Source organism: Bombus huntii, unplaced genomic scaffold, assembly GCF_024542735.1.
Source record: "Bombus huntii isolate Logan2020A unplaced genomic scaffold, iyBomHunt1.1 ctg00000060.1, whole genome shotgun sequence".
NCBI classification, from domain to species: Eukaryota; Metazoa; Arthropoda; class Insecta; order Hymenoptera; family Apidae; genus Bombus; species Bombus huntii.
Window position 1 is genome coordinate 603,749 of NW_026099321.1, and position 25,682 is coordinate 629,430.

The 25,682-nt window shown below is 36.2% G+C and overlaps 1 pseudogene; it reads left to right on the plus strand.

Moving 5' to 3' along the window:
• LOC126875944 (organic cation transporter protein-like) overlaps nt 1–25,682 on the plus strand; it is a 59,604-nt pseudogene that overhangs the window by 30,152 nt on the left and 3,770 nt on the right.

Consider the following 25,682-nt stretch of genomic DNA (forward strand, 5'->3'; position numbering starts at 1 on the left):
GCAACGTTATCGGTGCTATCATGCACGCAAATTTTATAAGAACGATCAACGACGATGTATCTTTCCGTGATGCACCTTTTGGATTTTGTTAAATAACAAAACGCACTAGAGTTGCTGAAATAATTTATTCATCGTGCAGCATCAGAACAGAATATTTTTCTTCCGAGTTGGATTAAAATATTTACAAAATAATTATTTATTTACAAAATAATAAATATTTACAAAATTAAATAAAGAATGACTGTACTTCGATAAAAATTTGAAATCAATATCAAGCAATTACAGAAGATAATCTGTAGATATGCATAGTAATTATAAACAAACTGTACATAACGAGGAAATAATGAAACGAAAATTGGATACAAATCATAACGAGTATAACGAGTAATTGATATCAGAAATACCTATATATTCGCAACGTAGAATTGACGACCCTGAATAACAACATGCTAATAATCACCTTGTCGATCGAGTAATTAAAGGAACGTTATTGTCTTCTGTGAAAATCACAGTGCATACTTTCATAACGTCTTTATAAAGTCAGGCAAAAGCTATTGTATGCATAAAAATGGATTTATTAAAAGTATTAATTATGCACTATCCTGCAACAGAAAAGAGAAACCTCCTTCCTAAAAAAAAAAGAAAAAGAAAAAAAAAGGCGAAAGAAAAAAGATACTATATGCCTTCTAACGTTAATTTATGATACAGACGAACAAAAATGACAAGATCAATCAGCGTGATATACCGATTGTTCCAATCTTCTATGCTCTACAAGATGACGTAATTTTGAAAAAATATCAGCAAAAATCGTTATCTGTTTATGGTAATAATAACATCTCGCGACACACGTTGAACAGACCTATCAAACGGAATGATACAGGTATATTACTTATAAGTAATCCCGATGATTTAGCGCTTTTATCGACAAATCTTAGAAACAACATATACTGCAGCAACCGAGACAATCTTCGAATTTGCAGAAGATCGTTGTAACCAACGAAAAAGAACGTTTTATGAACGTTGTTCAAACCGCTCGCAGGAAAATACCTCTGTTTTAGATTTCCTCTTAGATCAACGCAAGACGATGACTTATAATTCTTATAAATATCGATAAAACGTCTTTCTTCACGCGTCTATTACGAAATCTATCCTCCACTGCGATAAAATATAATTAATATTTATCAACGAATTTCGAGAATTAAAACGACGAATAATTCGAATAGCTTTTCGCGTTCACGAAATCTTTCACGTTCGATTTCTATTGGCGAATTTTCAAGGAGGAACCCTTTACTGGAATACGCGCGAAATTCAAACTTCGTTTTCAAACTGTTCCGTTGCGTAAGAAAGATCGTAAGAGCGATCTTGCATCTCGCGTATATAACATGTAATTCTCTTCTTTTTTTTCTTTTTCAAGGGTATCGGGTTTCTGAAGCAAATATCTTTGACGGTTAAGTCCCTGCGTCTCCGTGTTTCGCGAGTAGATTTCATTACTCAGCGAATTTTCCTGAAGCTATCAATCGGGCTATTTTGTTTCGGGAATCAGAAAAACTACCGTGTTCTTTCGTGACAATTGATTTAATTAACTGCGGCTCGAGGAAGATAAAAACGGAAAATATCGCGCTCATTTATTTTCGGTGTCGAAGGTCGCACGAATAGAAAATTTGTAATCCTCGATTGGCATAATCGACACTATCCGATCATAATTTTTTTATCTCTCGGGTAAACATAGAAGGTCAAAAAATTAGAACTCCGGCGATATCGAAGTTTGGAAATTTGGAACTTGGACGATTTGAAAATATTTCAAAATTAGGATATTTAGAACTTCGAGCGCATCGAAACTGGAATATTTGGAAATTCGGAAATTTAGAAGTTCGACAATTTGAAAATTTGAAAGTTATTATTAGAAAGTTAAAATTGAGTGTTAAAAAATTTGAAAATGTCGATGCGATTAACCTCGATATTTTTCTATATATCTGTTGATTTTTTCGTTCACAATGTAACAAACCGAAGAACCGTAGAATTTTAATTTGAAAAAGATATCAAAAAACATTTACCATGTGAAGAAACATAGTGAAACAAAGTATGGTTCACTGAACGGTTGATTCGCTTTTACTCGAGTGCTATGCGAGAAAATGATGGATAAAAAAGAGAATTGCGTAAAACACAGAGAATTGTACAAGTCGAAGATAAGTAAATGATGTGATGTTGGAACAATAAAATTGCCGATTGAATGATCATTGCGAGTACCGTGTGAATTACGATGAAACCAACTTTATCATGATTCACACACGGTATACGATATACTTTTCAATTAATCCTATTAAATTTAATCACGCAAGACAAGCTGTTAATCAATTCACGTGTCAAGTATCATCGAGAACTAAAGTTTGTCTCTGTTTCTTTGTTTCTAAAGTCCTTTAAATTTAAATTCGTTAAGTCGTTAGTATATTTCCATATAGCTTTTACCCCATCAAATTCATTTTTTCTTAAATAGTAACATTGATTTTGTAAAATCTGTAAAACTAAAGCTACATATTACTCATTTTCCAACGTTTCTTTTCTACCATCGATTAATTAATGGTAAATCAATTTATATCAAATTTGTTAAATCAATTTCTATAACAATTAGTAATTAATATTAAAAGTCGAATAAATTAACGAGCCCCATTAGATAAATTCGTTCATTTCGTCGATAATGGAACGATTATTTCAAATTGTTTCATCGTTCGACTTTGAAACCACTCAAGGAACTATCAGTTACACGATATCTGACTAACGCTTCGACGGATGGATAATCAACGTTTGATTCACATGATCATTGTTTTTCCAGTTCACATATCATTAGCCGAATTCAATACCACGGTAAACCTGCGATACTAAAAATTACGTAATAATTTCTATTTTATAATCATTCTTTCCTACCTGAAAGAAATCGATCTTTCGTATATCATAAATCCCAATGTACGCAGCAAAGCAACTTAGAATTATACCTTTTTCTCTTTCTTGCTAAACAATTCATACTCAATTAATATTCCTGATCAATTAACCAGCCTAGCTGTCTGCTTATTATTGTATCTCTTCCAATCTGTACTATACTATACAAACAACACTGTAAATTACCATACGTAACATGGTGAAACACAGGAAATTCACAAATTCTCACTCCAAATACTCCGCAACTTCACCTCGTAATATCACTCAAATTTCCATGAGTCACCAACAGGCGAATTAAGTTAGTTAACCAAACACAGTTTGAGGAAACATATCAAACCATGCAACAACGTCGCAACGTTCTCGGAAGGTACACTCACCTGCGCGTCACCAGTTTATGTTTCTCGCTTTCCGGTCGCGTATACGTGTCGCGACAAAGCGACGAGAGAGAAAGAAGATTGCGGTGGTAGTGAGAAGAGCGAGAAGGGAAAAAAGCGTGCAAACGAGTCACGAGAAAACCCAACGGTCGCGGTGCAACAGGAGAAGCGGCTCTTTGGAATCGTAAAATCCCCGCAGTTCTCCAGTGACGTCTTCGACTTCGGCGTTGCTGTCGACAGGACGATCCACGGGGACCAAAGTCATCGTCCAATAGCCGCACACACGACGCTGGTGGGGCTCCGCTTTCGTTTGCACGCGCTATAAAGCCCCGCTAATTGTCCACGCGGCGAACAGTCGGTGCGTGCCCCCTTTTAAACGACGATGTAGCGCGGCGTCCGAAAAATCGAGGATCCGTGCACCCAAGATCATTGTGACGATCGAGATCGAGCACGTGTCCTGGACTTGGATCACAGGATCACGAGAGTCGTTGCGATCCGCGATTTCTTTTGTTATTTTTCCCATTTCCGTTTTATCCTGTTGAAACAGTGAAAAGACATCCGGAAGAAGAAGAAGAAGAAAAGAGTAAAGTTTGTTCGAAATCGACTTATCGAGTCGGACAAAAGTGAAGAAGCTAGATTTCATTTTATTTCTGTGACTTCTGCAGAGAGTTTCTCGTTTTAGAAACAAAACCACGACGAGATTTGTGATACGCCTAGTGAAGTTTCGCGTTGCTCTCGGACGATCGTGGAAAAGGTAAACGTTTGTTTGCACCGATCATTCGTATCGATGTGTCGCGTGAGACTTGAATTTTGGTACAGTGGTTCGTCGTGAAAGTATTTGAACGCTGGTCGTAAAAGGCTTTGGTGTATAATGTATGTTATCTGTTACACGGAACATTATGAAGTATATCGGGAAAAACTTGTTCGATATAACCGTACCTGTGTTATCTTAGCCGTGTCTCATTACGGTGATAATTAAACTTCAAAATGTTTCGCCTAACACACATATTATAATATCTACTATATCCATAAAGGACTTCTATAAGTATTTCAGCATTTAGCATAGATAACTTACGTATCTTTATTGTATGCGTTACATAAAATATTTAAAAATTTTTTTAGTATCGGAATGAGACATGACTATTGTAGGTCAGTCAAATTTTTAGTCAATCTGAAAACTCATATAGGAGCTACTGCGATATTCATTGATCGCGAACATAATACACATGATATATTTACAAAATGTTTGCACAAATATTCAGATATTTTCATGTGAGCTACTGTATATTTGCTATTTTGCGAAGAAGGAAGAAAATGAAGTTCTTTCATTGCTCCAATCGTGTTTTATCTCTCATTAACACTTGCGTCGATAACCTACTTAGATGACCAAATTTCCATCGTTGAAGATAACAACTAAAAGTTTGGTATTTGCTTCGATCAAGTTACATACATACCTTTTCTTCGTGATTACTCGGTCTCTTTACTTCTTCTCACTTTCACGACCAATTTAATTAAAATCCGAGCCAATGACTGTTATAACACTGCTATAATATAATAATATATGGCTCTTAAGATTGGAAGTTTCGTTAAATATCACGATATAATGGTGGTCCGTTAATTGATCGAGATTTTGACTTGTTAAATAAACAATTTTGTCCTTATTAGTTCTTTAAAATGTCTTCGTGATGTGACAGTCAGTGTATTTGTGTTGACCTTTAATATACTGATGTGCAGTGACTTTCACGTCTACATTTATTTAGTTCAGATATTTTACTAATTATTAGAAACATACTGCAGACAATGTAGTAGAGCCTCTCTTTTCTGAAATAATAGGAAGACGAAATTTCATTTATCCAAATACAGTTTAAGAGTAATCGACAGATTCTTTAAATATTTATGAATCCATAATCAGATAATTTTTTCAACGTAAATAACTACACAGAGTTACGTTCTTTATCGTACTTCGAATTATCGGAGTTCTTCTACGAGTGCCACGAGTGCTTCGGCATGAGAAGATATCTTTTTATTAGAGTTTTCGTCTGCTGTTTTCATTTATATAAAATCGCCATTATTATCGTCTACGTGAAACATTTCATTACATCAGAATACTTGCGGCTTTCTACCGTTGCCAACATTCGAGGAATCTACGTGCTTTGAAGAATTTTCAATTATGTTTTTCTTCCTTTAATGTCTGTGACTCTGGCTTCTCCAATATCGTGTATTTTTGCTAATTTTGTTGCGCTTACATCACTTTCCAGTTTTCTCGTTTACATCGTATTTTCCTGCGATAGTTAGACCGCTTCCTAGTTTCATACCAAATTCGTATAATCACAATTCAATGAATCAAATCAAGGAAAGAGTACATTGTGTATGAACACTGACGACATACGTATGTACATATTTGAAACGAAAAAGGGCATTCGTTACGAAGAAATATTGTGTTTGGATAATAGAACGTTCGGATATTAGGCTATTTGGATAATACCGTGATATACATTTGCTACATCCATTTCGGTGTACCAATTAGGAATAAAAACATTAAAAAAACAAGTTGAAATGATTTACACAAGAAATAGAAAAATTACCACGGTATCTTAGAATGTTTTAGTATATTACGTACATCATTTTGCTTTTTTTGTTTATTTTTTCAGTAAGTGAAACACAGCGTCTGTGCCAGAATAACTAAGAGTAAGTTAGACGTTTGTGAGAAACTGTGACTAACTCCGAGTACAACATACGATAGAATGGTAATAATAGTGAAACTTATATACTAGGTAAACATTTCTAGTAGGCACTATTATGACAAAAAAATAACAGTACAAAGTAACTTAGGAGTAACAGAATCATAAAGTTCTTTAAGGACCCTTTGTGAAGAAACGTCGATGATGGCATAAACATTGGTATGCTGAGAGTTGAAGGATAGACGTCTATAGAATTTTGATAGTATCTGTCAGATATCTGTATCTCGTTGAAGATCAACAGCATCAGAGATTTCCTAGAACTCTGGCTCATTTAACAGCTAATTATTTTAAAGAAGGTTAGACAGAAGAAATCCATTTATGTTGATTTTCTAATTATAGCGTTACTTTATGATTAAGTATAAGGTTGAAGAGGAATAAACTTACTAGATCAAAGTCCTTTAAAGCTTGCTTATTCTTTCGAAGATAACTAACAAATCCGCAAAACTTTGTAGAAAGCTGTTTAATCACAAAGTTAAATAGATCTTTGAAATAGAAAATTTGCCAGCTGTGTATTCAATCTTAACGCTAGAAACTAGCAAATCAGACAAAATCACTGACATCGGATTTGTTGTTTTTGGAATTTCTAAAAATATACAAGTGTTTTCGATAGCATCAGTGTTCACTTTTATTGGAACAGAAACGCGACTATATATACTTATCCATTATCGTGATATTTATCGAGACTATGTATAACATATTTAGATGGGTATCAAAAGGTCGGACGTTTTAATGATAAAATTATGTTTTTCTAAAGAACGTAAACTTAGAAAACTGCCTTCTTCTCCATGAACTTGGTATGTTTAAATGCCACGATCGACTAACAAAGCACTGTACTACAAAATACCAATCGATGCCGATCAGTGAGAGGTAAACTCACTATTCTAGAACAGGTGGTCAAACACTGCAATTAAGCAACAAGAATAGGACAACCGTGACTCATATAGTCTTTCAGAAGCCAAAATGATTAACTCTTTGTACACTAGTTCTTGCACATTATCTTGGCACACGGCGTTAGCGTTCAATTTTTCTAGAAGAGAAATTACTTCCATAAGCTCAATTTGTCGCAAAAAAGAACGCCGTAAACAATCATAAATTCCAAGATGAATAAGAAAAAAATAATTCCAATGTTGTCGCTGGACCATGGACTTTTATCATATAAAGCGATAATTAATCTAACTTACTCATTGTGTATTACAACAAATTTTTATTTCATTCGTTGCTTATTATGCAAAAGCTTATTCGCGTTAAATATGGTAGAACTCGATTAATTAATCGAACTTTTACCGATTTGAAGCACTCACTTGAACGTGAGCTCGTATCACGCGAACGAAAAATGATGAGTAGCGAAGAAAATTGGTGAACTCTTGTTATATGAATTCCAATCGATCCATATAAATTGTCCGTCAGGAAAATCAGATAATTGGGATTGCAATCTTAAATAAAATTTCTGTTTCTATCGACTACAATAAGTGTTTTAATGTATCATATTAAGAAACAATTAACTCGATAACGCCATTATAAATAAATAAATAGAACGATAATTCCTCGAAAACGATGGTATTCCAATATTAATAACAGATTTCTTTCCTTTCTTTTCTTCGTTTTCCCTTACGACCAAGAAGAACACCAATCAATAGGAAGACTTACGGTTGGAAGTGAAACCAAACGATCGTTCCACTTTGTATTGTTACGAGTCTGTAAGTTTGACTTTGTAGTTTGTGCGAGTTCCGCGAGATCAAAACGCTATGCTGTATCTCGTGTGCATCGAATGAATTTCAATGGCTCGATCGCGATCACGATCGCCTTCCCTGATCGATTCGAAGGCGAGAAAACTGGCCCCGCAGGGAAAAATCACGTATGCAAACTATATGTATCCATGCTAGCCATGATCGCTCTTATTAATTAGTTCTGGGATGTAATAGTTGTTCAAGGTGCGCACTTTTGTATAACCGGTTACCGAGAACGTTTGACACACGCTTGTCCTCGTTGTTAAACGTCCAGGCCGGAACGGAAGCGATCGGTCGATAACGATCGTCCTGAGATCGTTAAGTCACTCGAGTTATGACGATCGTTACGAGCCTCCATTTTCATTGGTGCGTCGGTGGACGAGTTATTGCTACTCTGCTATGCGTTTTCAATCGGAAAAGGTCGGTTTTGAAGCTGTGTTCAATATTCGCGCGTAGCTTTTGCTGGAGCATACGTTTCTCATTAATTTCACGGATCGATTACTTTGGGGAGGTTTCTTACATTTTTTAATCGTAAAATTATTGGTTGTAAGATTTTTTTGATATACCATATTCTAAGGGATCTCGCTTTTTTAATGTTGTAACAATTTTCTAGAAATTGCAATGTAATTCTTAATCGAATTTTTGAGCCAGAATTATTTAAAATCATTATATCTAGCAATGTACGAGAAATATCGCAATACTTGTTTCATATAAGTTATTATATATACACACAGACAAATTATTTACATGCACAAATATCGCTTGCATTTTTTTGTCAGAATAAGGACGGTACCTGATGGGAAAATTCGTATTAATTTAGGTGGTCCTGGCTTAACGTTAGGGATAAACACGTGTTCGTTTTATTGCACGCTTTACGCACAATCCGGAAATCAATGCTAACTTAGTCGATCGTTGTTCAAAGCGAACAATTTATCACAGCTGACTAGTTGCTACGTAGGAATGTGTTTATTCAGTATTTTTGTTAAGGAAAATGTATTTTTAGTGTTGTATACTTCATGTATATACAGATGCAGCTACGACTCGGATAATTACTGATTAATGATAGCAATCTGCTATAATTGACTAATACTTACTATAATACGTTTACCTATTTTGCATACAATTTCTTTTATCTTTTTTTTTTTTTTACTATGAGCAAATGGTGTTGGATCGAACGCATTATGTATCTTTTTCAAATTTTCTTATTTTATATTTTATATTTTTATTTTATAGCTTCCTTGAAAATTCTATGAAAATTAGAATTTTTAATGATTCGAAGATTAGAAAATTCGAAGATCGTGAGATTAGAAGATTCGAAAATTCAGACTGAAGAATTTGGAGATTTGCAACCTTGTGAATTAAAAGATCCAGAATTTGTTAGACTTATTAAAAAATAGCATATTCTCTTTCGAAGACATTTTTCTCAATGTATCCTATTGGAAAGTACAAACTTCATATATCACTTGAATCTCGATTAGAATCTCAATTAAAGCATTCATCATTCCACACAATCATTATCGCCAAAAATGCCATTCAATTTGTGGCAGAAAAATTCTTTTCTCGTGTCCATCGGCATACCGTTGTAACGTAAAGTGCGTTACAGTATACGCGAAATAATTTATGCAAATGTTACCAAGCCCCTAGAAAATAACAGTTATGTCACGGACTGGTCACTTCCGGTTCTCTCATCATTAATACTCTTTTTTTTATCTAAGTTCGTGGTAATCGCAACGAACATTAATTACACAGAACCGTAATAAATAATCATCTACACTTATGAAACATCTATGTATGGACTGTTTTAAATGTTTTACATATGCGCTACATCGGTGATTAATCGAACGCGATCATCTCGTAGATTTCGTGAAAGATCAAATCTAACCGCAATTATCTTACAAAAAATGTCATTAAATTAATAATATTTTAAACGAACTTAATTCTACGAGAAATTTCATTGAACGCCAGTAAATTAACGATATTTAAATAATAAATAATATTTCATCAAATAAAGAAATAATTAATCAATTAAAACTTGCAGGGACGATTTTATAATCGATTTAATCATCGATCTATTTTCGAAATGATTTGCAAGATTGAGATCTGAATCGTGTAAATTGCACGGTGTAAATATCATATCGTGTTGTACGATGGTTGAAAAAAAGCGAGTTTGTGCAAAAGGGGATTTCTCTTTGGGGTATAAAAGGTTTCTTAGAAGACGAAGGTGGTTGGGAAAGAGTTTAATTGGCGGCAAATTAAGGATTCAATTATCAAAGGGAGCAAAAGCTTTCGCGCGTATATTTTATATTGAAAATGATTGCTCTTGATTCAACGTTTATAACGTTGGCCTTCGTGAAGTAAAAGTAAAATGGCGTTCGCTAACGGTGTCGAATTTTTTCTTAACGATTCTAGTTGAATAATATCACGAATTTGTCGGGATTATTGTAACAATAATTTTACTTACTTGTTTTAATTATCCAGTAATTAACTGTAGTAATCGTTCACTGATAGAATCAAATTTTTATCGAAAATTTTATTTAAACAAGATTCAAAGATTCATACAAATTACTATGGCGCTACAATAATTTCGTTTACTTCTTTCATAAGCACACAATCTTTACGATAAATATCTTCCTTGATAATTTTATTTATGTAATACCTACTTGGATTTTTTAATAATTAACTATAATTGCTTTTTTATTGGTGCTTGTTTCTTAACTGAATAATCTTTAAAAAAAAAAAGGCAACAATCGTGTGACATTCTGCACAGTGTCAAAATAAGCAGGAACCGGAGGTATGGTGCTCTATTATTTAAAATTTTTATTAATTGTCTTTAGAATTAATTATTATTTACACATTACGCACGATACATTTTGTGTATTTCATGATCATTTCTTCTAAACAAACTCTTCTATTCCAATGACAATTTACATCTGATTACATTACATTTTTATTTAACAATCCTCACGTCCCAAAAATATTATCTTCCTATTTGCAAAAAGGATCTAATAAGAAGCAAATTATTTAAAGGACACTCCAGTTAGAACGTACAAGTGACAGCAATAAGCCTTCGATAGTATCCTCCATTTTGCAATAACCTTGCAAAAATGTTCAAGGATCTTTCCTTTTCTCTTCCTCTCTAGCAAATTCAAATCACTTTTTCCAGTACACTCTGTATCACCTTGAATTAGCCTTTACCTAAGATTATATCGTGTCAAAAAGTAGCATGGCAATATATCTAGACAATACAAACATCTACTTCCTTTCATCTCGACTTTAGATTTCATCTTCTTCATCTTGATTTCAACAATGTGGTTCACCTCACCTTGAACCCGTTTAAGAAAATTTAGCGAAGAAGAGATTCCTCCGCTTAATAAGAGAAAGATCATAACACGTTGATAAACATGAGAAATTATCCGGCTAAATGTAACGAAGAGATAGACATAAGAGAACTTGCTACTAAAACAACAGTCGCTCACGTGAAAGTACTCGGGCACTTAAACAAACCTTTGGTGATTTTTATACGAGACACTTTGAGATTTCATTGACACTGAAGTGAGACACGATCGTCGTAATTACATTGAGAAAATTTGAAACAGATCTAAACGTGTATATAGAAATTTCATATATTTATTGGAAACATATATTATTGTTATTTTATATATAAAAATTACCAGAGTATTTGAGCAGTCAATTATTCGCTAAATTAATAAGAATAATAAGCCACGATGTACGTAGTAAAATCATCATCATGTGTTATATACATATTAATTTTTCATTTAACATATATATTTGCGAAATATATATACATTGTCTCATGTATATATATCTTCAATATACAATCTCAGATTGATTCCAAATTTTACGATTATAATCTCGATAATCGTATCTCGTTAGAGTGCTAACGAAATTATAGAACGTTTCGTGATATGAAAGTGTTCGAGTACTTCCGTGAGCCACTGTATATCATAAGATCGATCACCTTGATCGTTTATCGATCTGTATTCGTAAAACACATAAAAAGGTATGAACGCATTGCAACACGAATTTATTCGACGACCTAATAATACCCCATTCACCTTGAACTTAGTTTCCTCGTAACGTGTAATTCGAGTTAAGTAGGTGATCGAGGATCATTGATTCGCAGATATCGAGATAATGACAGTCATGACGGAGTCCGTAAAAGCCGAGGAGGGCGAACGTCCGAAGATCGAAACCTTCGACGACATACTACCGTACGTTGGCGAGGCCAGCCGCTACCAATGGTTCCTTTTCATCATGCTCCTTCACCTTCGTCTACGCGTTCCTCTACTTCACGCAGTTCTTCATCACGCTATTGCCAGCTGAACACTGGTATACCGTTCCGGAACTCGAACGATGGAACCTCACAGACAAACAAAAGTAAGTGACACTTTATGTGCAATTTGTCTTATTTGAATTATTGAGTTATACGTAACGAACGATCCTACATAGTTTCTTTATGTTCGAATTTACCCTGTTACGCGATAGACATTTTCAGCTCCGGCAGATCGAAATGGTCAATAATCATGTTGATCGTATAACAAATCAATACATGTTTTCATTAAAGACGTTCCTTTCGATGTCTAGAATTAACCACCTTCTATAGGAGACAATTTATATGCATATGTACTGTTAGAATTTAATCTTGGAATTAGGATTAATATTCTGTGGAAGACACAATGTTTATGTTGAAATAATACAATGTGATATTTATTAAACAATTATTTCGAGAGTTATAAATGTGCGTTCTGGAATGTAGACAGTTGGCTAGTTATTCACAGACTGGCTTAGTGACCCATGGCCCTTGAAAAGGTTTAGAGCCCCACTCTCTATGCAGTAATGAGTGTGACCTGTGTGGGTGTCTGTGTGGCGTCACATGTGGCACAGAACCTTCTAGTAGCTTCTCGACGTGCCCGTCCAGAATGTTCCATTCATATCCTCACGCTTCTTCCAGCGTCTTTTTGAAAAAGCATGCACGTGCTAACTGCCGTGGTGCATCTCACGAACGCACGCTGGTGGGGATGGCGCTGGCAACGAATGGAAGAATCTGTACGATCAAACACTCCATCCGCATGCGACTGATATCGTTGTATTCCAACACCCTTCCTCAACGATATTAGTCGCTTGATCATTGATTCTGCAAATTGCACTTCTGTAACAGAAAATTCAATTTAGTTGCACTTAAACCTTTCGCTCTTTAGGTGGAATCATGAGGTCCCAAGTCTTGTTATTCTTCAGAGAATCCATTTCCTCATCCATCGCCTTTATCCACAGTTCTGCATCTGGCCTTGATAGTGCCTCCTTTCGATCCTTTGGCTCTTCTAGGCTAACTGTCATGTTTAGTGCTCCCATGTACCTATCAGGAGGAATTCCTTTATTTAGTCTTTTTGATCGCCTTGGCTCTGAACCTTGAATATCTTCGGATTCATCTTTGGGTCCTTTTTCTTCAATAATTTCCTTATTGTTATCTCCTGTTTTATTTGCTGTACCTTCAGTAACGGTCTGTTCTTCAAAAATAATTTCTTCTGTCCCGGGTTCCTTATGAGTTTCAAGAAAGATCACATTACGGCTTATCTTTACTCTATCTGTAGCTGTATCGAGTAGTCTGTATGCCTTTGATTCTTCCGGATATCCGGCAAACCTTAATTTTTCTGCTTTCTCGTCTAATTTTCTTCGACACTCTTGAGGTATATGTGCATATGCCATAGTACCAAAAGGACGAAGATTTTTGACGTCAGGTAGTTTAGAATACCATAATTCATACGGCGTCTTACCTGTGTGTTTTGTGGGTAGGACATTTTGCAGGTAGTTGGCTGTGTGTATTGCCTCACCCCAGTACTTCTTGTCCATGTCGGCGTCAATAAGCATACATTTAGCCATTTCTATTAGAGAGCGATTCTTCCTTTCAGCGACTCCATTTTGCTGCGGTGAGTATCCTGCTGTATATTGAATCTTTATACCTTCATTATGCAAGTAATTCCTCAGGTTGTTGTTGACGTATTCCCTTCCTCGATCTGATCTTATTGCTTTAGGTACCTTATTTAATTGATTTTTCATTGATTGCACAAATTCTTTAATATATTTCGTGGTTTCATGTTTTGTTTCCATCAGATATATTTTTGTGAATCTACTGAAATCATCAATTATGGTTAAAGCATACCGTTTCTTACCTGGAGTTTCAGTCTGCATTGGGCCACAAACATCTGTATGTATGAGATCCAGAATGCTACTCGTCCTTGTCGTTGATTCTTTAGGGAAAGGTTTTTTCGTCATTTTCCCTTTTATACAGTACTCGCAAATTTCCCTTATTCCGCAGTCCTTTATCTTTATCCCGGTCGCAAGGCCGTTTTCTAATTGCTTTATCGCGTTTATATTTCTATGCCCGAAACGCTTGTGCCAGGTATGTTGACAGCTTTCGTTGTGTTGCTTTTCTTTCGTTGTACATGCGCTTTCGATGGTCGGCAGTAGGTATGAATTGCTTGAGGCTTTAGCGAATATTTCTACTACTCCATCTTTTACAATACGACAACCGTCATTCTCGAAGCTTACTTTATAGCCGTCACTCGTTAGTTTTTTCACCGAGAGTAGGTTTGAGCTTAGCTCAGGTATGTGCAACACATTGTCAACATGCATGTTTGTTATCTTACCGTTACTTGGGTGCTTTATGATACCTGATCCTTTGCCCTTTATTTGGACTGCCTTGACTTCGTCTGCTAGTAGTACAAAACCCTTTTCATATGGATTGAAGCTGCTGAAAAAGTTTCTGTCTGCCGTCATGTGGCTCGTGGCCCCTGAGTCAATAATCCATACATGCGTACGTCTTGTATCTTTATCACTCATTCCGAGGCAAAGTTCTTGGGAAATTTTCTCAGATGCTCTATGTTCTGTACTCACGAAAGCTTGCTGTTCTTCATCGGATCTATATTCCATTACCTTATTCACTTTATCCTTCTTTGTTTTCCATGTGGCGTATTTACGGCAATCCTTCTTCATGTGCCCGGGTTTTTTACAAAAGAAACATTTCGTATTATTATTTCTACCATCACTTGCTTTCATTACTGTTTCATTTTGGTCTGTTGTCCATCCTGAACCTCTGCGCCGCTTATATTCGTCGATGAGCTTTCCTTTGATGAATTCCATAGTGAGATCTGATTCCGGTCTACTTTCCAGGCTGCTAATTAGGGGACTGTATGACTCTGGTAGACTACGTAGAATCATTGCTACCGATATCTCCTCATCCAAGGGTTTTCCTAATGCTGTTAGCCGATCGAACATGTTCAACATTTCTGTTAAGTGTTCTTCCAAATTTCCGCCTTCAGCTAAGTTCATTCGACATATATCCTTGAGCAGAAATACTTTATTCGATAATGATGCTTTCTGATGATAGTTCTTCAGGGCCTCCCATGCTTGCTTCGCCGATCTTGCGCCCCGAATGTGAATAAGCTGACTATCCTCGACAAGTAACCCTATTGTCGCACGAGCCTGATCGTCTTTATCTAGCCAATTTTGATCCATCTTGTCGGGCGCTGGAGTTGGATCTCTGATCACTGTCCAAACTTTATCTTTAATTAATAACAATTCGAGTTTATCTCTCCACGTCTCGTAATTGCTGCCGTTAAGTCTTTGAATCTCGAAACGTGCACTACCTGCCATTGTTATTTTGCTTTAGTCCGCACTTATACACTTATACACTTATATCTCACTGTAATACTTTATGTTAATTGTTCAATATTAACTTATTTCAACACTAGCACATTGGGTCTGGGCCCATAACCTGTTAGAATTTAATCTTGGAATTAGGATTAATATTCTGTGGAAGACACAATGTTTATGTTGAAATAATACAATGTGATATTTATTAAACAATTATTTCGAGAGTTATAAATGTGCGTTCTGGAATGTAGACAGTTGGCTAGTTATTCACAGACTGGCTTAGTGACCCATGGCCCTTGAAAAGGTTTAGAGCCCCACTCTCTATGCAGTAATGAGTGTGACCTGTGTGGGTGTCTGTGTGGCGTCACATGTGGCACAGAACCTTCTAGTAGCTTCTCGACGTGCCCGTCTAGAATGTTCCATTCATATCCTCACGCTTCTTCCGGCGTCTTTTTGAAAAAGCATGCACGTGCCAACTGCCGTGGTGCATCTCACGAACGCACGCTGGTGGGGATGGCGCTGGCAACGAATGGAAGAATCTGTACGATCAAACACTCTATCCGCATGCGACTGATATCGTTGTATTCCAACATGTACATATCTGTTCAAGTCACGTGCACGTAGTTTAAACCAGGCTTCTCGAAAGCCTGTTTGTTTTCCATGCAGGTCGCAATAAATATTCTCGACGACAGAATCTTCCACTTGCACGGAGATTTCCATTTTCTCAGCTGTGATAACGTATCGCATTGCGACAATTTGTTTCTTTAAAACCACAATATAATATCTGATAACTTGCACGAAACAACTGTGTTTATTGAATCAGGAAAACCCAGGTATTGCGTTGTATATGTAAATGCATATGTAAATATCGTGTCGTACGGGAGTGGGGGAGATACCTGTTACGACCGTTCGCGGAGAGACGCGGTCGCGAGGAAAACGCGTCAGCGAGAGGCGTAAATTCTCGCTACGATTCGGTGAATCGACGCTTCGAAGTAGTCGTTCCCCTGTTTCGGTTAGGATAACAGAGGTGTTTGAATGAATATGACACAGTAGTAAGTTATATTTCACCGTTTATTCCAATAACTTATAACAAAGGCAGTTACGCTGGTGAGTGTGTACGAGATGAGTGAGTGACTGATCTGCGGGTGTTGACCGTTCGAAGGATGTAAAATCAGTACTGTCTTGGGAGACGATGATGTGTCGGAGGAACGCTAAGGATGGGTGTGTCTAGCGCACGGGACCATCGGATTTGTTCGTGACGATTTGAGTTAGGAGAGTGAGGGAGTAGGCTTCGTCGTTAATTGGTTAGACGAAGGGTCTTAACCGCCCTCGAGAGAAAGTGGTTAGTGGGAGGAAAGTTGCAGCGTACGTGAGAAAAACTAACTTTCCCTTGTTAAGCCGTGGTAGACAATAGTCTCTAGAAATTCCTCGGAAACAGATGATTGTTTCGTTTGAAGGACCTTTTCTAGGAAATCTATGAAATTTATGGAAGGTCCTTGAAACTATGGAGGATACGCTGCGAGTATCCGAAGACATCTGGTTGCCATATTGCCTGCGGTGTGTGGCCTCGGCTAGGTAGAATGTTACGCGACGTAACAATACCTGTAACCAGTTTGCGACGAGATAAAAATAGTTGGAAATCGCGATTCCATAGTTATACTATTATCAACGTCTTTTTCACGTGTTCTATTTCAAGAACGTAAGGAATTACCGGCGAAAGGATAGGATGTCTGGATGGCACGATTCCAACGAATCGTGTTACCATTCTTGACGACGCATGCGAGATCTGGTTTTCTACGATCCGTCAACGAGGAAAATCGTTCGTTTCGCACAATTTTTCGAATCTCCCCGCGTACCGTTTATTTGTCTGGAAATAGACTCACCGATACGTGCAGCGATCGGTAATTAAATCCCAACACAATTCGAATGCCTCGGAGTGCAATAGATACGGGACGATCGTCCTTCCAGCTCTTGCCTTTGTTCCTATTTGTACGGTCATTGTCTCTTTTCCTCTTTTGTATTTTGTGCTTTTGTTTTCCTGTTACTTTATTCTTTCACTTTTCCCATTTTTGATTTTTTTTTTTTTTTTTTTTTTTGAAGCAGCAGATTTATAAATAATAAGTAGGCCGCGGATTTTTATGCGAATTTTACTTTTACAGAAAATTTTAAAATGCAGAAATGTAAACACTATTAAAGATAATGTGTTATTACTGTTACTGATATCGTCGTTATTCTTTATTAGAGAAATTATTATAGATTTTTATATTGTTATGTATATTACTTTTGTCACTTTTTTTATTTAAACAGGATTCGAATTAAGTTTCAAGGAATTGGACTAATTTAAGATTAGGATTAAAAACTATGCACTTTTGAGTAGAATTTTCATCTTATTTTTCCCATTTCTCTCCCTCTCTCTACCATTTGCTGTCATTTTTCCTTGGTTATTTAAAAAAAGATAAGAAAATCAAACGAAAATTAGTATTCTTAAAAATACTTCTTGCAAATTTCATCACCGTTAATGTAACGTATTCTTGTTTTATGTAGGATTGCACTATCGATCCCTCCAGCGTCGAGTGAGGAATTGCTGGCGGAAGGTGCGACTTCGTTTTCGCGATGTAACATGTACAATGTGAACTATACCGACATATTGGAGAGTGGTATCAGAGAGGCAGACCCATCCTGGCCAATAAAACCATGCCGTCGTTCTATAAATATTTACGGTCTTTCGTAAAGCTGCTGACGATAGCATATAATGCAGTCATTATAAAAGAAGTCCTTGTTGGTTGCACGAACTTAGACGTAGGTGTAATTACTTGTTATGCTGTTTGCATCTTAACAGAGCTCGTTTATAGCGGAACATAAAATTAACCTTGTCATCCTTAATTATTTGTACGTCTCGGCGTATGAAATCACGAACATGAATCCGTTTATATAATATCGCATAAATCGGAAAGTGAAAGTTACAACTGTACAATAGACAGATATTTCGAATTGAACGTATAAATACGCATTTGGTAACTTCTTACGACTCAAGAAATTTTTATCGAATATTTATTGTTATTATTATTATTTCTAATTTCTATTTCTGCTATTTTATTACTAAAAAGTCCTGCTTAAATCGGGAGATACTATCTTCTACTTAACAAATTTATATTCCTTCCACTATGACAAATTCTCTAATCATATCCAAGAATTATGCAAACAACCTCTACTATTTTATTACTAAAAATATTACCAAAAGACTACAATTAACTAACCTACGACTCAGGTTCTCAATTCTGATGATATTAAAAAACTACGGAATTTATTACTCGTCCTTTCGTCGTCTTCCTTATTCTCTTCACCTTCTATCGATTTTCCAACCACGCGGTGTTTTTTCATAACTAGCCGCAATCATAAAGCATCCCCCTTTTCTGTTTCAGCTGGAATGGGTATGCGACCACGCATTCCTCGGCTCAGCAGCACAATCGGCCTTCTTCGTCGGCAGCATTCTTGGAGGCTTAATATTCGGTTACATAGCCGACCATTGTGGCAGAATTCCGGCGTTGGTTGCGTGTAACGCGGTTGGTTTCATCACGTCTGTCGGCACTGCGTTTTGCAACAGCTTCTGGAGCTTCTGTCTGGCGAGATTAGTCGTCGGTACCTCGTTCGATAACTGCTTCAACGTGCTTTTCATTATCGGTGAGTCATCGAGAAAATTATAAGAGAGAAAAAGCTGTTGAGAATAGGAAAACTATAATTTATGACCTAATAATGAGGCACCGGTATCGGTCCCGTTTTACGTAACGATTAACTATTTATGACGTGTTTGAATAAATGTTTATTGCCCTATGTCGGTTTGTTTTTTCTTAAGTCAAATTTTTATTCGAATTTTACGATATCAATTTTAAGATATTTAATGGTAAATGATTTTACTGAAACTTTATATTTTGGAATTATATCTCGTAATTTGAAATTTGTTGTGTAATTGTATATCTAGTTTGGTATTAAAATTACATGTGTCTAGGGATACTTTAAGATATTTTATTTTAAACGACAGGATACTTAATTCTGTATACTTTTCTGGTATGAAATTGTATCTTTCGAGTGACCTATTTCCCTATGGAGAATAATCTTCGGTTATACCACGATTACTGAGGCACTCTCCGTTCGATATTGAGATGAAAGCAGTGTTCCTTTTAAAATTCTTTTTAATTCAAAACGATCTTACATTGTCGATGTTAATGATTTATAAAATCTACAAATAAGTCTGAATATTTGAAATTAGATTGGTAAAAAACGAAGAAAGGACAAACCTAAAGGAAATAAGGAAACAATATTATTATATCAAATGAAGAAACGAAATTGACGAAACATTTGGGAAGATTTCTATAACGATGTAATACAATAACGATATCACGAATTATTCTTTCAGTGATCGAATATGTCGGTCCGAAATATCGAACTCTGGTAGCGAACATGTCGTTTGGACTTTATTTCGCGGCAGCCTCGAGTCTTCTGCCTTGGATCGCATATTGGATCTCAAATTGGAGGATTCTCAGCATGGTCACCGCGTGTCCTATGGTGGTTGCGTTTGTAGGACCATGGATTGTTCCTGAAAGTGCACGGTAGTTTAATTCCAATTTCTTTTTCATTATAAAAATATAATACAAAGAAATTTCGTAAGTAAATTAGTATACGATAGTATAGTAGACATTTAATCTTACCTCGTCCTTTGGATTATTTTTGTATCTTCGTATCATCGGAAAATTCTTTAAAAATAATCCTCAAAGAAATATAAGAAATTTCTTTTACGTTAAAGTTTCTCTTAAAACATCAAAAGTCCTTTGAGACCGGACCATAAAAATTCCAAAATTATAGCTGAATTAAATTGGGTAATATTTTATCCAACAATACATACTATCTTGGGATCGGTTATTACATCGATTCCTCTGTCTCGTAAATAAAACATCTCAAGGTCAACATCTTTCTCTCGATAAGCCATCACATTTTTAGCTGTGCAAAATAAATGATTGATGCGTAACTAGACAGCTCTATTCAAATTTGCACAAAAAGTTTGTCGATACAAAAGGTTGGTGAAAGTGATAATTTTGAAAATTTCTTACAGGCTTTTATAACGTTTGCGTATTTCATATACTTCCGTAGTTGGTACATAACCAGTGGCAGGGTGGACAAAGCGATCGAGATGCTGAAAAACTTCGCTAAAGTGAACGGTAAAGAGGTGAAGCAAGAAATATTCGACGAATTTGAGAAAAGTTGCAAGGCGATGAATGAGAAGGATCAATCGCATAATCAATACACTGTCCTACATCTCTTCAAGCTGCCACGACTTGGTCGTATCACTATCATGCTCATCATTTATTGGTAAGTTAACCTTTCCAACATCAATCGAACAAACTACACAGCTAGAACTTTTTACTTGTAAATTCTCAGCAATGATTACAATATTATTTTAGAAAAAACTAAGACACCAGAGAAATTTACAATCATATACGAAAAGATATACAGGGTGGTTGGTAACTGATGGTACAAGCGGAAAGGGGGTGATTCTACGCGAAAAAAGAAGTCGAAGATATAGAATAAAAATTTTTCGTTTGAGGTTTTGTTTTCGAGAAAATCGACTTTGAATTTTCGCTCGGAAAAATTAAAAAAAAATTCTATTCTATATGTCGGGCCTAGCCACGTGTGATGTTGCCTCGGAGGTGTCGATACAATAGGACATACGTTGTATTAATAATCAAACTTCAGGCAGAAACTGCCTAGCAACGGCGTTTGGAACCTTCTCGATGCTTCCAAACGGGTATAGAAAACAAATGCAATCGTACAGCGAGAAAAATTCCACGAGGCTGGCATTCGTGTGATTGCTTTGGAGAGTGATACATCGAGCATTTTCAACAATCGTATTTTGCGCCTAAGATTAGTTTACGTTTAGTGAAGAGTTATCCCGTTGACTGTGGATTCGTTTGAACCCAAAGACATTGTTAATAGTGTTACGTCGCGTAACACTCTACCTAGCCGAGGCCACACACCGCAGGCAATATGGCAACCAGATGTCTTCGGATACTCGCAGCGTATCTTCCATGATGTCAAGGACCTTCCATAAATCACATAGATTTCCTAGAAAAGGTCCTTCAAACGAAACAAACATCTGGTTCGGAGGAATTTCTAGAGACTATTGTCTACCACGGCTTAACAAGGGAAAGTCAGTTTTTGTCACGCACGCTGCAACTTTCCTCCCACTAACCACTTTCTCTCCAGGGCGGTTAAGACCCTTCGTTTAACCAATTAAAAACGAAGCCTATTCCCTCACTCTCCTAAATAACATCGGCACCAACCAATCCGATGGTCCCGTGCGCTAGACACACTCATCCTTAGCTCTCCTCCGAGACAGCATCGTTTTCCAAGAGTACTGTTTTTGCATCCTTCGAACGGTCAACATCCTTCGAGCGGGTATACACACCCGCAGATCACTCAGTCACTCGCTCATCTCGTACATACGCACCAGTGTAACTATCCTCGTTATAAGTTGTGGAATAAACGGTGAAATATAACTTACTACTGTGTCATATTCATATCAACCACCTCTGTTATCCTAAACGAAACAGGGGAACGACTACTTCGCGGCGTCGATTCACCGAATCGTAGCGAGAATTTACGCCTCTCGCTGACGCGTTTTCCTCGCGACCGCGTCTCTCCGCGAACGGTCGTAACAAATAGTGTTCATTAAACTTATTATTCATACAATTTATTATTCACTAATTTTATCATTCGTTAAACTTATTATTCATTAGACTTATTATTTGTTAAGCTTTGTGATAGTCCTGTATATACGTGTAAATATAATCTCGGCTTTGTGAAACAATGGCTAATTCACGTGAAGAGTTGTTACAAAATTCTAACCATAACCCGACATATATTTTCGACTTCTTTTTTCGCGTACGACACCCGCTTTCCGCTTGTATCACCAGTTACCAACCACCCTGTAGATAGGAAAGGTATTCAATTTTATACTTCCTTTACGTTTCTTATATTTTCTTTGTTTTTAATACTATGATAATTCTGAATCTTCCTGCATTTCCTAAAATAAAATTAACTAAGAATATGTTCTTAACTCTCAGCCTCACGATATTCCAATTATATTATACCGTTAATTCAACCAAGTTACCAATCAGCCTCGACGCTACTTCCCTGTCTTTATAAAACCAGTATTAAAATAGACACAAATTACCATAAACTAGATACAAACTACTCGAATGAACATTAAGAGAGTATATGGGGCATTTTATGTGGGTCATTAAGAATCTGCTTAAGTATATAATTAGCATCGATAAACGTCAAACGCGAGGGAACGAGTATGCGAAGGATTAATAAACGATCTTGAAGTCCAGCGTGATTTATGTATGACTCGGCTGATTTTTTTCTAGGTTGCTGATGGTGTGGGTGTTCGACGGCCACGTTTGGAACATGAAACTTCTGGACCCCGACGTTTTCACGTCGTTCTCTTTAGCGTCCCTCACGGAACTTCCGGCCGCTGTTCTACTCGCCCTTTTCCTTGACAGATGGGGCAGACGATGGATGGGTTTCGCATCGGTGTTCCTCTGTGGCATTTTCTCCTTCGTTGCCATCGCTATCCCTTCTGGTAACATTTTTTCTTTTTTTTTTTTTTATTTCTTGATAAATGACTTGTCAATCGATATTATTCAATAAAATAGCAGGAACGTGTGAATAGCAGTGAGAAAGCGGGGGTGAATTTTATAGAAAAAATCCGGTTTTATCGATCGACGGTCGTTTTAAAAAGCGCTTTTCTGAAGCTTCTCCAGTGAAAGCTTTGGGAGATTGAGAAATGAAAGCTCGTGCTTGATGCAAGAATAATGTTTTTGTTAGATAGTAAGGAGATAAGCGATAGCGTTAGGGGATATCCGTGTTTTCAAGGACATTAAGGAGTGGAAAATAGACATTTTTTAATCCGTATTTAGAATAGAACGTTGTAGTTATAAAACAATTTACTATTTTTATTTCCTCATCTTGCAACAAAACTTTCCTTCGAATTCTCTTTTATCGTTTATAGACAACAGACTTGAACGACATAATAATATAGACCCGTATTATGTAAAATCGTATTATAGAGAATTTACAATTATACAATCCGGTCATTTTACTTAGTATTAATAATAATCGAATCTTATAAAATTTTTTTATACAAATATTCTTCTTCTCTTCTTTTCTTTTTCTTTTTCGCCTTTAAATCCTATTCCATTAACGATTGACATTTATTTCTCAACGTCACATACTCGACAGGAATGACATTTAATTTTTAATTGGACCATGCGCGCATCGGGTGTATGTATCGTGCGTGGAATGCGGCGATCGTGGCATTTACATATTTCTCAACTTATTCAAGGTTCGACAATGGTTGCCATGGCGATTATAGCGCGTCTTGGGGTGAATATCGCCGCGAATATTGGTTTCCAATATGCAGCGGAAATGCCGCCGACTGTGGTGAGAGCTCAGGGCGTGTCTTTGATCCATATCATCGGTTATATCGCCCACATTTTGGGACCTTACATTATTTATCTGATAAGTGAATCGAAATTTCTGTTAACGACATCGTATTTCTACGATCCGAAAATTACTCAACCTCTTTTTTAATTTACGACTAATATTATCTGTTATTGAAATACGTTTTTTTAAGTTGGTTTAATTTGTAGAAAAATTATGTTCCTTGTCGGCCATGGATTCTTCTTGTGATCTTACGAATCACGGAAACAAGATAGATTTTCGATATATTTTCCTCCGTTTCGTTTTTTTGCGAAGGAAATGTAACTTTTCTATTGTCTGTAATTATTTACAGGTTTGCGATACTACACTATAGCTTCGTTTCTAAATGAAACGAATGTTTACAAAATCTCGTTATACAGGTAACACCAATGATCCTTTGTATACTGACAACTTCTTCAAATTCTGTCTTCAACCAATATTCTTTATTAATATTTAAAAGAATATTAAGTATACAGAAAATACGAAGAGGAATATTTGCGAGGACACTCTCGATTATTGTGTAAGTTATTCTATTTTGAATTATAAATTTACCTCAAAGTATACTATTATTTGTGTAATGTTATTACCGAAAATGAACTTATGGAAGTATTCATTTATTTCCCGAAAATCGAAGGGAAATTAAGGAATTAGCGGAAAGCGGAATTAATCGCTATTACTTCTAAAAGAGGTATAAAGAGAAGCGTATAAAAGGGAGAATATTTTTCATTTAATTTAGGCTGACATTGATCCATCTTTACTGCTGGTTGCCCTCGGTTTGCTGTCTTTTGGACACGCCTTCCTGACCCTTGGCTAGCCAGAAACGTTGAACCAGGAATTACCAGAAACCCTACAGGAGGGTAACGACTTCGGCAAGGAACAAAGTTTCTGGTGGGTTCCGTGTATATCCTCGTAAGTATAGATTCTATAATATTCTTCCTCCGTCTTATGTCAATATAAATTTACTAATAATCGTTTATTTCAATTTGACAGGAGCAAAATGCTGAAAAAATCTTATAGAAAGAAGAAAGGCCTTTCAAATCCAGCGTTTACTGGCAGTGTTCAAAAAATGGATTGTACTAGGTTATAGCGGTTAGATTTGGCGACGGCGCGAAACTTGCCAGTGGCGCGAAACTTGCCAGTGGCGCGAAACTTGCCAGTGGCGCGAAACTTGCCAAATTCTTTGTAAATATAGTTATTAAACATATGCGTGTGATGTTAGATGTTAAGATATTACGAACGTATTGAGATTGGAGAGCTATTGAAAGAAACTAGGAGGAAGTATCGATTATTGCAGTGAAAGAGACAAGAATCGTCAAATTACACAAGGTATACGTTTAAGCAATTAATTGACGCTTCATCGACGAAGTAGCTTTGTTGCACACAAGATAAAGTGTATCTTTTTTTAATTGGAATGACTGTATAAAAATGTGAAGAAATTTAAAGAATTAAGAACGCGGCATTTAAAGTACGTTGCGTTCACATATTGCGATGTAATTATTTCGCGTACTATAACGTCGGTAAAGTGTTGGAAATGAGAAACGATTGAAGTATCTTATGTAAATGTACAATTAAATTCAGTATTGGATATACGTATTAAAGGAAACGATATATAAGGAAATAATATACCATAGTATTTATGCATCTTTCGCTTTAAAAATCGAAAAGAAAGATCTATATCTTTTTCTTCTTGCTCTTTT